Raw genomic sequence first — 15629 nt, 5'->3', positions numbered from 1 at the left:
CTACAGTACAGGCCAAAAGTATGGACTCACCTTCTCATTCATGCATTCTCTTTATTTTCGTGGATTTTCGTTGTTTTTTCATGCAGGGCATCAAAACTGTGCTTGAACACATGATGAATTACGTGCTTACCAAAAAATATCATTCTAACTGTTGTCCAACAGCAATGTCAGCTGTCTATCCACCTGACGTCAACACGGCACAACTGATGGCCCCACACATTTCAATAAGCTTATTTTTGTCAATTTTCAAATAAAAATGCCCAGTCAGTCATGTCAATCCTAATTGAACATTAAAGTCCTCCAATAACTCAATGGAATTGTAGAACTAGCATTTTGAGACCTAAAACCTAGTTTGAAACACTTACCAGTACAAGCATTTTACAGACATTTTCTTGATCTGATATTGAGTCACAGCCAGTTACTTGCAGTGGTCAAACATGTGTTGGAGGGAATCTGTGGCAGGGTTTTTCACTTTTATTTTACTTTGTCACTGTTTCACCTAGATAACCAGCTATGCTGACCAAGTGACTCATTATCAGATCAAGAAAATCTCTCTTGTATTGCTTGTATCAATTAAAATTGACTCGACTGACTGGGTATTTTTACTTGAAAATAGACAGAAATATAAGCTTGTTGAAAACATGTGAGGCCCTCAGTTTTGCTGTGTTGACGTCACCGTTTGACATTTTTTGATATTTTTTAAAAAATTGTTGTTATTTTTAAATATATTTTCATTTTTTTGTGACACGAAACATTATACATGTGTTCATTCAGTTTTGATGCCCTCCCTGAAAATGCACTAAGTTCTGTAAATAGCCACAAAAATCAGGAGAATTCATTAAATGAGAAGGTGAGTCCATACTTTTGGCCTGTACTGTATATTCCACCAGTCAACCATGTTGTAAAGACATTTTCAGGTAAAATGTTTGGTAGATATGTGCAGGTAAGAGACTATTAAGACTATTTATACTGTTAAATATTAATATTTTTGTTTTCTTTTTCAATCTAAGGGGATGGTCGGACATCCAGAATGCATCTGACTATTTTAAGATTTTATTGACAGAGGCCATACCACATACAACTCTGTGTAAGGAACGGAGGTTAAACTTTTCACACTGTATCTTTTTCTGCTGTAGCAAATAAATAACTCCCTGAGAGAAGAACAGAACAGAAGAACAGAATAGAATAGAACAGAGTAGTAGAACAGAACAGAGCAGAGCAGAAGTCATGTTTGATGAACAGATGTCATGTTTGATTAACCCCTTAGCGCAGCACTATGGCTCTCTGTAATGTCACAGCAATGTTGTTATGATGTAGTTAAGCATTTTAAGCAAGTGAATAGGGTCGCCGGCGACCCCTGCTGCAGTAAGAGGCTACTAGATCTTTGCACTGGTCTAGTCAAACTCTCATTTCATCTCCTGCTGCGACAGACAGTTGTCCATGTGAGAGAGGTTCTGCAGAGTGTGATATGGTCTAGCTTCTTTGCAAAGAGTGTTGTGGGGTCTGTGAGCGACACTGGAGGCACTGAAAAAGCCTGGAGAATGCGGGCATCGATCCCGCTACCTCTCGCATGCTAAGCGAGCGCTCTACCATTTGAGCTAATTCCCCTTAAGAACAGGGTGACAACAGTGATTAACGACACGCTGACAGCTGACAGTGACTGAGACGAATGGTGGTAGTGCTGCAGAGATACACTGCTCTGCTCTGACAGGATGTCTGCTGCCACCTACTGGACGGACTGAAAACTTGCAGCTGCCACAGTGTTTTCCAAGTAGGCTACTGTAAAGCTAGATTTATGCTTCGGACGCATAGCCTCTGCGTCCGTCCGTTTTCTGTCTATGCGAGTACAGGCTCTGCGCCCGTCGTCGAGCGCCTCGAAAAAATTCTAACTATCCGTCAGACGAACGCGGAGTACGCAGACAAAAAGGCGCTATGATTGGTCGTCTCGCTACTTCCTTGTTCTGTTCTTGTGGCAGCGCAATGCCAGTAGTTTGCGAGAGCAGAGCTGTATTCTGTTAAAAACTTTATTAATACCTTGTGTGTAAATGTGTGTAAATACACAAAGCTACAACCTAAGTAACAAACAATGCATCAGTTGAACAGTCGTGGCACAATGCCTGCGGTTTTACTACCGTTCCTCCACCGAATGTAAACACACATTGGCAGAATCAACTGTCTTTACATGCTTGCATTTTCTGCTCGTGAAAACAGACTGGGTATGTCAAATAATACCAGTGCATTGCCTTTGCAATTTGTTTGAAAATACCTAGCTAACCAGGATAGAAAGCAATATTGCTTAATAATGACCGCAGTGCTTACAATGTAGTAAAAGTAGCCTAATCGCGCAATTTCAAATGTGGCTCGCGACGAGACCTCGGACCTCGCAGAACTCGCAGATGCATGAATACAATGTTGGTTCGTGGCCACTCCCACGCGAGTTTTGACGAGCGCAGTTGCAGAAGTCTAATATGACCTTAACTGTGCATGTGGGTCAAAGACGTCCAACATGAAATTGTCCTTCAGTGCAGCGTATACTTTTGCTTACTGTTACTGCAAAAAACATGTTTTTTTTTTCAATTATTTTTTTGGCTTGGCTGTCATGCATTCACTTGAAAAAAACCTTTAAAATCATGTTTTTTTACAGTTACAGTATTCAAACGTATCCGTTGGCACTGAAGGACAATTTCATGTTGGACGTCTTTGACCCATGTACACCAAACACGACTGAAGCCACCAGTGCAACAGAAGTCATTATTTCTCTATGGTGGGACGGCGAATTGAGCTAATTTGCGGGGGGGGGGGGGGCATGCAACTACAATTACGGCCATGCAACTATTTGACACAAAAGGAGATTGGTCCACAAAGGAGATTGCCGAGTGCGTCGCACCATCAGCTGTGGTTACTCGCTATGGAAATAATCATAGCTGATGGTGCGACGCACTCGGCAATCTTCTTGGTGGGCTTTAGTGTCAAATAGTTGTCTTGACCATAATTTAGATATTCTCAAGGTAGTAGCTTCACAAAACACATTCTGCAGACCTTTCAAGAATACATGAAGGACTTTGGACACTTCGGTTTATGTGTGGATACCCTCAACACATTACGAGGTAAGTGTGACGTTGTTTTGAGCTGTGCAATACTTTAAAATGTTGTGTTTTTGAAATGTGTGTAACCGCCGAAAAACGATGCCCGCATCTTTCATATTGCATAGCTGATATGGCTAACGAGGCTAACGTGATATTATCAAACTTTCTCAAAACGCATTCTTTTGCCTTGATTTTGCTCTAGAGTGACTGTATTTCATCCCAAACATGAAAAAATGAGGCAAACTTGTTCCAACTCCGGATAATTCCTTTAATGTCTTCAAACGTTCCAGGCAGACAAGCTAAATCAAACATGCTCATATCGCATCCAGAATTTAGTGAATTCCTGGCGAATCTTCTTCAATGACCTCGGCTACTTGGTCACTTTCGGTGTTTCTGGTGTACACATACAGTAACACACTGGTCTCTGGTGGACACTGGTGTTGCTTTCTCTCTTGAGCTCTTAATACATAGTTGTTGTAAATACACATGATCAAAATGTGATTATTTGAACATGACAATGAGGTGAAAAGACGCCATACCACTTTTCCCTCATGCTGATTTGTACTGTATCTCGTCCTTTGACTCGGACATGAAGGGTTACCTTGTCATGTTGTATCCCAGTGGTGCTCACAATGATGACTAGTGCTCCATTCTCGACTCAAAGGATTGCCTCAGTCTGTGGACAAAGGAAACAAAATCATGTGTGTCAGATAAGTGAGGACAAGGATGGCATAACTATGTAACCCATATGGAAAAGATAAACATGAAAGCTAATGAAATGGCTCCATGGCAATGCAAGGCTTGTGAGGAAAATAAGGCATGCCACTTCTATTAAATGAGTAGGTAGAGTAGGTACAGTACACATATACTTTCCATCTACAAAGTTTATATGCTGCAATAGTGTGTGTGTGCTTGCTCACGAAAATGAGAAATGGGGAACTTATACTGTAGTAAGCTATGCTATAAAACGTGTCAAAACCATGAATAAACCTGCTTGGGAAATTAATTAATGTGTACTGTATTTGTAAAATTTGTTCAGTTTAGTGCTGCTTATTGTGCTCATGGGAAAAGGGTATTCCCTCTCAATTTCCGTGCAGGCGTGATAAACACAAAAATAGGTCTGCGCACAAAAATGCCTAATCGAACTTTGACCCTGCCATTTTAGTTTAAACCTGGGTGTCTTACCATAAAACGTGATTCTAGGGTTCATCGTCACACACATCAGAGCTGCAGACAGCTAATGTTGACTGAACAATTGCATACAAGAGTATTATGTTCTACCTCTATGATTGTATTATTATTCTATCATCATTGGCAATACTTCGCAAATACTTACAAGCATCACGGGCGTGTTTGCTTTGCATAGAAAACACCCCCACAGCAATACATCGTTCTTCTTGAGGAAATAAACATGCTTAATATAATTCAAAACTTTAAGCCATTTTAGTCTGACGCTGACCTCTCCTCACAAAAGTGGAAATCACACATGCATGCATGGCTGTCTGATGTCGGTGTGGCTACCATGTTAGCACTCGGAACATGCTAACTTTACTGCTAACAGAATTGCAGCAAACATACGGGATTACAGGCATTCTGTGCATCGTTATAATGCAATATAACTAGATATTTTTCGGCAACATGAACGCAACACATTGTCAATGTTGCTTAAGTCAGTTGGAGTTTAGCTCTCGGCAACACAAAATTCGCGTGTATATCTTGAAACGGCTTGCCACATCCCATCAGCCCCTTCGATAGCTCAGTTGGTAGAGCGGAGGACTGTAGAATTGCAGCTGAAATCCTTAGGTCACTGGTTCGAATCCGGTTCGAAGGAGGTCTCCTTTTCTCAGTCAGACAACATTGTTATCGACAATACATTTATTTGGCATTATTTAGTTTCCGTTTAGATGTCTCAGCGGCGTATCTACTTTTCAGCCATAGCCTGTTGACTCCACAGTCTTTGGATTGAGTACATAGGATGGCGTCGCCAGGCTAAATTAGCCACACCAGACTCCTCACGTGAGCCCAGGCCAGTGTAAATAAATGTCAGACATCCCAAGTTTCAAAAACTCATATCAGGGGCATTCGTATCGACCCTTGACACCCCCGACAAAAAACAGCATTGGTGTTGAAACATTTATGTTCATGTCCTTTCTGTCCAGTCTGCATGGAACACATGCCTACTATTTTTCCTGGGACTGCAGGGCGTTCTACTGCGAATTGTGCTCGCGCAATCTATTTGAAGTATTCCACGCATGTCGCACGAGTCATTATCTTTCTCTGTCCAGCATTGTCAATTTAAAAAAATCCTAGCAACTAGCATAGTCTAAAATCAGAGTTATTTTATCTGACCCAACCCGAGGCATCAGGGAGACTCCCTGAACTTCAGGGAGACTTGGGATGTCTGAAATGTGCCATCTCACACGGCGAAACCACGGCTGAACAGTCATAATGGTGGTGGCATAATACACGGGTGGTGGCAACATGCCCATTTATCTGAAAAACCCTTCAGTCAGGGATAATTACAATGACCACAACCTCAACTTGGTACTACTTGCCGTTAGCAGCAGCTAACTGCTGGTAAAGCTCCCTGCTGCTACCGCAATACATTGTCCTCACTGCATTTAAGGCTTAGCTCTGCCAAGAGGTCAACGGTTTTCAGTAGATGATGTTCAGATGTTCAGTTTGGCAAAACAAATATTAGGTATTGCATATAGCATATCACATGCATCATTTACATATGGACGATTTCATATAATTAATAACTGAACCTCGTCATGTGCATTGCTAGAGCTAATCAGGTTACGCAAAGTAGCAGCATGGTGGGTTGAGAGGCAGCAGTGAACCGTCTATGATTGTACTACGGATGAACTACGGATGCCAACTTCTTTTTTTTTTAGCATTACGGTGCCGAGTAACGAGAAGATTTACCTGTGCACTGGGCTTTGTGGCTTTATTTTATTCGTGTTCCTCCATTTGCATTCTCTTCCAGTTTCAGGGTCCATGTCCACCAGCAAGTCAGCCCTCGCCTCGGCTCGATCTTTGACGTCGAGTTGTTCGAAATCAAGGGCAGGCAGTGACTGACTACGCACTGCAATGACCAGCAGAGGGCGAGCATGCGCCTAGCTCTACACACCTTACTGACAACATTCACCTTTGAAAACCTTCTTACTATTCGTTTGATGCCATGCTCCATTTTAACCCTATACTGCACGGTGTTGCCATATGGCAACATACCCTTCTTTTGGCATTTCCTGGTATTTAAATATAAATAATAGACACTGATTGGTTTTCATATTGAAACTGCGGCCTTGTTTTATCCATTTATGTGGTTTCTTGACATCACCTGACACCACACACTGCCCCAGGCTCGATCTTTCCCTCACTGTACATGAGCGTGTGTCCTTGACAGATTACTCTGGCATTGGCCAAGATTTTTCACACTTTTTGCAATATTTACAAAATTAAAAAAAATATTGGGATGATCTATAGTTAGTCATGATCTGTTTTCACCATTTTGTTTTGTTTTCAACTAAAATTATTTCCTTTTTATGTTGAAAAATAGGTATGTTGCCATACGGCAACATTGTGCGGTAATGGAACAAGACGGTCAATAGGGAAACTGTATTGATACAAATACCCAATTCTAATTGATTGATTAATTGATTTATTTATTGATTGAATGATTGTTAACTGATAATATTATAATTAGTGGAAATGGCAGTCTGTAATGAACATTAAAAATGTTATAATAGGTGTAGAGAACTGTTTTATGAGCTTTCACTCTGAGTACATGCAGAAAAGCGAACAAGGCCTATGCAGCCTCCCCAGACTGCCAGAGGTATACCACAAAAATCCCCAAACCCCAGATTAGAGCATAAAACTACTGTCATCTTGACCATTTCAAGCCTCCAAAATGTTTTGACTTCATGTGTATGTTATAATTAGGCTAATTAGCACACAACGTTTGTGCAAATCTGTCAACCCGATCAAAAATTATTGTACAAAGTCAACCATTTTGAAAGTCAGCCATTTCAAAAGCATAATCTCGAAATTTCAAACAGCTCATAAACCAATTATATTATTAACACAAAAAATTTACTGCAAATCCAAGCACCCATTGAAAAGTTGTGGCGTAAACAAAAGGTAGGCCGTCTCGAAAGATTGCCAACTTCAAAGTCAGCCATCTTGAAATTCAGCTATCTTGAAAGCACTGGCCTCACATTTTACATAACTTATTTACTCATTATAGAGTGTTATCACACAAGGTTTAGTGTAAATCCAAGCATCCTTTCAAAAGTTATGACAAATAAACTGTCGGTTATGTTGAAAGATGCCTGGCCCGCAAATCGGCCATCTTAAATGCCGGCCATCTTGAAAGTGTTGGCTTCCAAAATTAAATCAGTTCATGTACATATTATAGATAGTTACCATACACATTTTTGTGCAAATCTATGCACAGATATTGTGTTAATACCTAATATATTCATTGGTGGTTGGTCAAAGTAATACCACTGAAATACTGTTTTTCGGGGATATAATAAACAGTATTCACTTGTTCTCTCAGTGGCAAAAATGTCTTAAATAACTCCCTTGAACTTGTGGGTAAACTTTCAATGTTTTTCTGAGATAAAAACAATTATATTTCTATAAAATAATCCATAATGTTGTATGACACAGACACACGAACACACACACAAGACGCACACCGCACCTTCTACCTGCACTAAACACATACACACACATACACACACACACACACACACACACACACACACACACACACACTGCTGCTGGTGTACTTGACAGACCTTTTTTAATATTTATTTTCTTCAAAATGCTACTATTACCATGTCAGAACGCTATAAAGGACTTTTTTTAGGAAAAGCACAAAAGCACAACAGATACCTCTTAATGTATGTCCTCTACAAGTCTTCTGTTGTCCAGTCTTGCACTTTAAATGTCTGTATGAGCACTGTCTATGTCCATACTGTCTTAAGTCCATGTATAAGTACTGTCTATGTCTATACTGTCTATGTCCTTACCTAGATTAGTCTATGTCTAAATGGGAAAGCAAGAAATGTAATTTCAAATTCTTTGTATGACCAGTGCATGTAAAGAAATTGACAATAAAACCTACTTGACTTGACTTGACTTGACTTGACTTGACCCTTGTTTGGTCTTGGTGGGAAAATGTACACTGGATCCTTTCCGTAACTGCACAATGTTGCCATATGGCAACAAACCTAAAAGTACCCCCCCAAAAAACTTTTTTTTGAAAAAAATAGCAAAAATGTCTTAAGAAGTTCATTTTATGTGACAAAAACCACAGTAAGATTTTTCCATGATGGGATAATAATGTGTGCAGTATAGGGTTAAAACTTCTGCCGTGTTTCCCGCAGGAATTCGCTTAGGCGCGGTGGTGAGTTTTCTAGTGGGGTTGTATTAGGGTCAGTCACTTCAAATTGGTGTTAAAGTTTGGTTTTCACTTCCTAGTTGAAGTTTATGGTCTATAGAACAATTTGAGTTCGAGTGTCAAACACACATAACAAAATGGCCTGCGGGGGCCGGGGCGCTGTAAAATATATAAACGGCTATAACTTTTGATTATTTAAACTAAATTTAACATGAGGTATGTGTGGATTCAGCATGAAGAGGAAAAACCAGTGAGCTAAGTATTCGGTTACCAGATTAAAGACACACTATGTAATAAACACACTTTTAGCCAATGGACAGCAAAGTCCGGGCTTTTTTAAGATAAAGGGTGGAAATGCCCTCAAGTTGCAATGAAACATCATTTATTGTTACAAGCTATTATAAATAAAGCCTGGGTTATCACTTAACTTGATTTGTTCAGAATATCCCTGAAGCACACAGATACTTACCTATACACAAATATGGCTGCATAAAGCCATAAGGCACCCAACTTGCAACTTTGAGTTTATGAATTTAGGATCATGAGTAGGCCTACCAGCTTTTTTTTCAATCAAGCCATCATTTTATTCACAAAAAAACTTTATATCTGAAAGAAAGTAAATCAATAATAATAATGATGATAAGGATAATGATGATGATCATAAATACTATGAGGAACAACAGTTTTTCCGGCATTCAAAAAACAAAAAGAAGACCAGTCAGTGGTCAGTCTTAGAAATTGCATGTGCACTTGCACAGACATGTGCACTTTAACTCTGCCTTCATGCACCAAGATCTGGCAGGTCTATTTGTACAAATACTAGTACACTTCACCTCTAGTTGGAATACATCTTTGGCAACGGCATCTTTGGTAGTGTAGTCCAAATCTGGGAACTGTCCAATTGTTAACAGATTGGCAGGCATTTCTGCAGATAATAAGACAGGACGTTTTTTATTCCTGTCAAGTGAGCTGGTACAAATGGACAGTTCCCAGATGACAGAGATGTCTTCATAACAGCAGATGATTGTGTCTTCCATGTATGAAGTAGTCCTATAGTATTATTCATTATGCTTGCCAAAGGCCTCTGCTTGCCCCCAGCAATTGTTGTCCGACAGTTTATTATTTAGTATGCTTGCGGGAAAGCTAATTGTTCATCGACAGTTTATTATTATTCTTCATTTTTCCATTCACCTCCATTCATTAGTACGGTGGCTTTGAATCGTTGCAGCGTTAGAGATAGAGACACGGTTTGAGTGCCAAAACGAACAACTCGAAAAGGGCTCAGGTGGTGTATTTTTCGCTGGCCTACCCCCCCTTTCATTCGTTCACCAGACTCGTTTTCCTCAGTTTTCTCTCTGTTTACCCCCTCATTGAAATTAATGGTAGAATGGTCAAGATGATGATGTCACAAACTGTGGCAGTTAGAGTGAGAGGTGACCTGTCCTGGGGTTTTTAATAGAATAAAATAAACCGCTTCACCTTTCGACTAAGTAAAGGCATTGTCAGAGAGGTCTAGGCTCTTAATACAAACTGTGTTAAGATCATTAACATTGAGAGAGCACATCTCTCCTGTCTTGGCAGACCTGCACTGGTTACCTGTCTCACACAGAATCGACTTTAAGATTCTGCTCACAGTATTTAAAGCATTAAATGGACTTGCCCCTAGCTATATCTCTTTTTATGCCCCTGCTCGAGCTCTCAGGTCCACTGACGCCAAGCTGCTAAGGACCCCCACCCCCCCGCAGAAGAAGATCGGCGACGCCGCGTTTGCCTGCTATGCGCCCAAGAGATGGAACGCCCTCCCCATCGAGATCCGATCAGCCACCTCCGTCGACTCCTTCAAGAAGCAGCTGAAGACCCACCTCTTCATCTTTGCCAACTCCTAGATGCCAAGGCGTCATAGTGTCCCTGCTGCCGCAGCGCCCTTACTACTCACAACCAGCCCTGGCAGGGGGCTCCCCTTGGTGGCCGCTGGTCTCTGCCTGAGGTTTCTTCCTGACTATAGGGGGTCTTTTTTTCTCAGACCTCACTGAGCTTTTTTTCCCCCTTACAAACTATGAATCAAGCGAAAGGGAGTTTTTCCTCACCCCTGATGCCACCAGGGGCCGCACCTGAGCGCCCAATCTCTGTGTGACTATCTATGACTTATGATAGGCCCAGCCACTATGGACCTTACACATCTAAGAATCCTGGTCCTAACCTACGTTGACCTTATGACTCTACATTCTCTGTCTATCTCTTCTTCCTCTGCCTTCCTGCTTTTTCTGCCTCTCCTCTATACCTCTCCTTTTAAATCTATCTCTAACAATGTTTTTTTTTTTCCCATTTGTTAAGCACTTTGAGTTACATGCCTTGTATGACACAGTGCTATACAAATACAATTATTATTATTATTATTATTATTATTATTATTATTATTATTATTAGCCAACTCTTAAACATGTTTGAGAGAGAGCAGTTTTAAAATCCCTATGATGTGACCCCATTCACTTAGAAACAGCTCAGCGCATAGGCCTGAATATGTCCACTTTTTGACTGAACCATTTGGCCTAGAAAAGTGATCTCAGCTTTGATATGAAGAACAGGGTTATGTCATTTGTGTGTCAATATCATTTGACAACTTGCAAAACTTTTGGAGATAAGGCTGCATATTACTCAGCTATTGACTGCCAAACTGTCACCTTTAGAATCTTCATTCATACACACACATGCAGCTTGTAGAACCTGGACAACCGTGGCCTAATATGCTGCTGTGGCCACTCTATACAGTAAGTGGCAGTGGCCTACTAGGTATCGGGTGTTGGTCTGTCAGAGGGTTGCAGGTTCGAGTCCCACCCTTACCTCTCCCTACCCACCCATTGCTGAAAGGCGACTGAAGCATCTCCATACATGCACGTGCCAACACACACACACACACACACACACACACACACACACACACACACACACACACACACACACACACACACACACACACACACACAGCTCTATCTCTTTCCCTCGTGTTTCTGTGTGTGTATACGACAGCTCTGTATGTGTGTGCAGAAGCCGCAAGCATACTAATAGCATTGTCTCTCCGGAAATGCAGTCTTAATAATAATAATAATAATAATAATAATAATATATTATTATTATTGATTTATTTTCTTCCAGATATATATTTTTTGTGATTTTATGTGTTAATAGAATATGGCTTGATTGAAAAAAGCTGGTACTCATGATCCTAAATTCATAAACTCAAAGTTGCAAGCTGGGTCCTAAATATCACATAGACTTTATGCAGCCATACGTATTTGCGTATAGGTAGGCTATCCTCGGTATCTTTGTGCTTCAGGGATATTCTGAACAAATCAAGTTGAATGATATCCCACGCTTAATTTACAATAGCTTGTAACAATAAATTATGTTTCATTGCAACTTTGAGGGCATTTCCACACTTTATCTAAAAAAAAACCCTGAATTTTGCTGTCCATTGGCTAACAGTGTGTTTATTACATAGTGTCTTTAATCTGGTGACCAAATACTTAGCTCACCAGTTTCTCCTCTCAATGCTGAATCCATACATACATCATTTGTTAAATTTGGTTAAACTAATCAAAGTGATAGCAGTTTATACATTTTAGAGCGCCCCCCGCAGGCCATTTTGTTATCTGTGTGTTTGACACTCGAACTCAAATTGTTCTATAGACCCTAAACTTCAACTTGGAAGTGAAAACCAAACTTTAACACCAATTTGAAATGACTGAGAAAAAATGCACATGCCTACGACCCCACTATTCGGGCCCATGGTGGCACGCACGCGGGGGGATGTGGATAGTTTTGGAGCAGGGTGCACGTAGTATGGGGGTGGGGTGGGGAGGGGAGGGGAATAGATAGATAGATAGATAGATAGATAGATAGATAGATAGATAGATAGATAGATAGATAGATAGATAGATAGATTAAGTCAATCAATCAATTAAGGATTTTTTTGGTCTGTGGGACCATTAGGCCTAAAAATTTAAATAAAAAAGCAATGTGGGACCAATGGGCTGTGGGATCAATGGACCGTGGGGGTCTTCCCTATGTCCCCCTCAACCGGGGAACTTTGGACCCTTTTTTCAAAAAAGGGTGCCATGTTCCCCGCTGCCTCCAAGTAGACTGCTGCCACATGGCAAAGTGCAGGTTGTTGCACTTGTGACAGGTTAGGTTTAGGGATAGTTTTGGTTAGGGCACAAATTTACAACTCAGAAACATTGCGTTACTGTCAGGTTAGGTTTAGGGATGGTTTTGGGAAGGGCACAATTTGAAAACTTGGAAACATACAATGTGGGGAACTTAGGACCCTTTTTTCAAAAAAGGGTTCTATGTTCCCCACTGCTTCCAAGTAGACTCCGCATGGCAAAACGCAGCTTGTTGTTGCACCTGTGACAGGTTATGTTTAGGGATAGTTTTAGCCTAGAAATCTAGACGCCCCTAGTGACCGCAAATTGAATTTGCTCCTTGGGGCAGTCTAGCGGACCCCGGTCGTTTTGCGAGGCTGTGTGGTGATTGGTTGAAAGTTATCCGATGACAGGGCCAATCAAATCGCGAGGAGCGAGATGGGGGGCCGGGCTACCTAGTAAACACAGAAAACTTTCTAAGAAGAAACATGGCGGCCGTCCGTGCTACTTACAGCACGAAAGTTTTTACTTAATTTAAAAAGCCTGGATTATAATACATTTCTTGGCTGACATGGATTGACGTAAAGATACACCATGAACTTATCAGACACAAATAGATCACTACACATTACCATTTTTGATCATTCGATGTTTTAAGCTAGCTCGGTAAGCTAATTTGAGCATTTTACAGAACCAGATAGTCACACGCTATTATCAGACCACTATAGTAGGTGTACAATGAAATTGGTGCCCCAATTTCTAATAAGACACATGCCATTGAAAACGAGACATTTGGGGGCGCTGAAAGTCTTTGAGTAGCTTACTAAATAGATGAGAATGACACATAGTCTACCGAGCTAGTGGCTAGCCAACCTGTCGTCAATAACACACAGAGCTAGGTATCCAGCCGTGTGATATATGCCTGCCCCAATTTCTAATAAGATCCATGTAATTAAAAACGAGACATTTGCGAGCTTTGAAAGTCTTTAAGTAGCTTACTAAATAGATGGGAATGACACCTAGTCTATCGAGCTAGCGACTAGCCAACCTGTCGTCGATAACACAGAGCTAGCCAGGTATCCAGCCGTGTTCTATGGGTATACACCTAGCTAGCTAACATCGAACATGACATGTTGACAACAATCATAAATATAACCATTTAACAAGCCCCGAATTGCTCAACATTTCGCTGGTTGATCAAGGTGGGCCATGTGGTTGAAAACGAGGCATTTTTAAACTGTGTAAGTGAAAACACGATTTATTAGGAAACTTGTTTGTGGCTGCGGTGATCACATGCATTCATTCCTATGAAGGCACGAAGTTGCCGCTTCACCTACAAAGGGGCGTGTACGTTCTGAAAGATAGCTGTGACCAGAGCCATACAGACAACAGAGTTACGCGATTGGAGGACCAGGAATTAAATTGCAGCCCCGCCTTTCAACGAGATAAGGCTGTGCCTAAAGCAGCTGTCTTCCCATAGACTCAACATAGAACCACCACATTAACAGCCAAAAATAAGGACTAACGAACTATACTGCGGGGTAATCAACACAAATATGTAAACTATCAACTGTCTCGGTGGTGATAACCACAACAGTTTTACCACCTGTGATGTTTATCTGAAGTTATTACTACGAACAGCAAGTCTTGTCATATTCCCTGCATTGCATCGCATTGCATTTGCTGTGTGCTACGCCCACTACTAGGAACTAACATTCGCAACGCTGAGCAGTACCAGGGGGTGTTCACTCACGGAACTAGCTACTAGCCACAACTGGCTAACCCTAACCACGGGCCAGTGCAAAATGAATGGGTGTCAATGGAGTTTTCTACCATTATAATTTTTGTGATTTTTAAAAAAAATTTGTCCTGAAATATTAATATTAAGTTCGAAGCTAGAAATAATAAGACCCCATTTGAGTAGCGTTTCGATTATTTTGCGCCACTAGATTATTATATACTGGGTCACAAAGCTCAATTTTTATGGGGCCAAACCCATAAACATTAGCGCAATGCTAGCGAGTACAGGTTGAAATCTTCTAACCTGCTGTAAAACTACACACCTGAACGATTTGTCAATACAGCCTATTGTTAAACAACCAGTCCCTCCAGTTTTTCGCGATTCAGCGATCGCGTGGATTCATGCAAATTCAATGATATTCCGCATAATTTCACGATGCCGCGTAATTCCTGTAAAGCCGCATTTTTCCCGCAAAATTTCAACATTCTGTGGAGTTCATTGATTTATATTTTCGTCAAAAAAATAAAAATGTGACTACAATACCACCGGAGACGAAAACCAATACGAAGCATTTTTGTTAATATGTCACTGAAACATTGAAAACGAATTGCCTGCTATTTCGGAAGTCGCGACCCTCATCTCAGCTGTTCCGCGTCTCTCCTCCCCTCCCTCACACATACACGCAGGCGTCGGTGCTGCACACTCATGACCTTTTTTTAACAGCAGTAGCCTACTTTTCAGTGCAATCCTGGGTGGAAAAAGTATTGTTGCCCATTTATCCATGACGAAGAAGTGTATGCAGTCATGAAATAGTGGCGATACTGTCGCACAGTAGCAAACATCTTACGTTAGGCGTTTGCGGAACTTCTCCACTCTCCCCTGTCGCTTTCATGAGCATGCTACCCGACGGTCGTTGTCTGATCTTTTTTCAATGTTCGCTAATGTTTGTAATTTAAGGGTCTATGTCTATGCGTAGGCACAAGCCTTCTGATAACAATCACTGTAGTGCCGATCGCAAAGGTTTCGGAAGTGTGGAGTTTTGCAACTTGTTTCAGTTCAGTTCAGTTTCAGGACACCGAGATAGGAAGTGAACGGCCCTTCCACGCTTTCACTGTGTTAGGCCTATTGCAATAAAGTCTTGCGAATCCATGCAACCATGCACACAACCATGTCAACGAGAGCGTGTATGCCATCACAACTTTGCATCAAGCAAATAATAGGCCTATGCAACAGCTTGCAATACGAGC

The 15629-nt window shown here is 41.1% G+C and overlaps 2 non-coding genes across 2 annotated transcripts; one reads left to right on the top strand and one right to left on the bottom strand.

Moving 5' to 3' along the window:
- Positions 1 to 1535: 1535 nt before the first annotated feature.
- trnaa-agc (transfer RNA alanine (anticodon AGC)) lies at positions 1536 to 1608 on the bottom strand. The gene has a single exon. It is a non-coding gene; the product is annotated as a tRNA-Ala (tRNA).
- Positions 1609 to 4831: 3223 nt separating this feature from the next.
- trnay-gua (transfer RNA tyrosine (anticodon GUA)) lies at positions 4832 to 4917 on the top strand. Its single transcript is given in 2 exon segments — positions 4832 to 4868; positions 4882 to 4917. It is a non-coding gene; the product is annotated as a tRNA-Tyr (tRNA).
- The last annotated feature ends 10712 nt before the right edge of the window (positions 4918 to 15629 follow it).

The sequence above is a fragment of the Engraulis encrasicolus genome, chromosome 18 (genome assembly GCF_034702125.1).
Source record: "Engraulis encrasicolus isolate BLACKSEA-1 chromosome 18, IST_EnEncr_1.0, whole genome shotgun sequence".
Lineage (NCBI taxonomy): Eukaryota > Metazoa > Chordata > Actinopteri > Clupeiformes > Engraulidae > Engraulis > Engraulis encrasicolus.
Note: the sequence above shows the minus strand (reverse complement) of the source record. Positions and strands in the feature narration are given on the sequence as shown.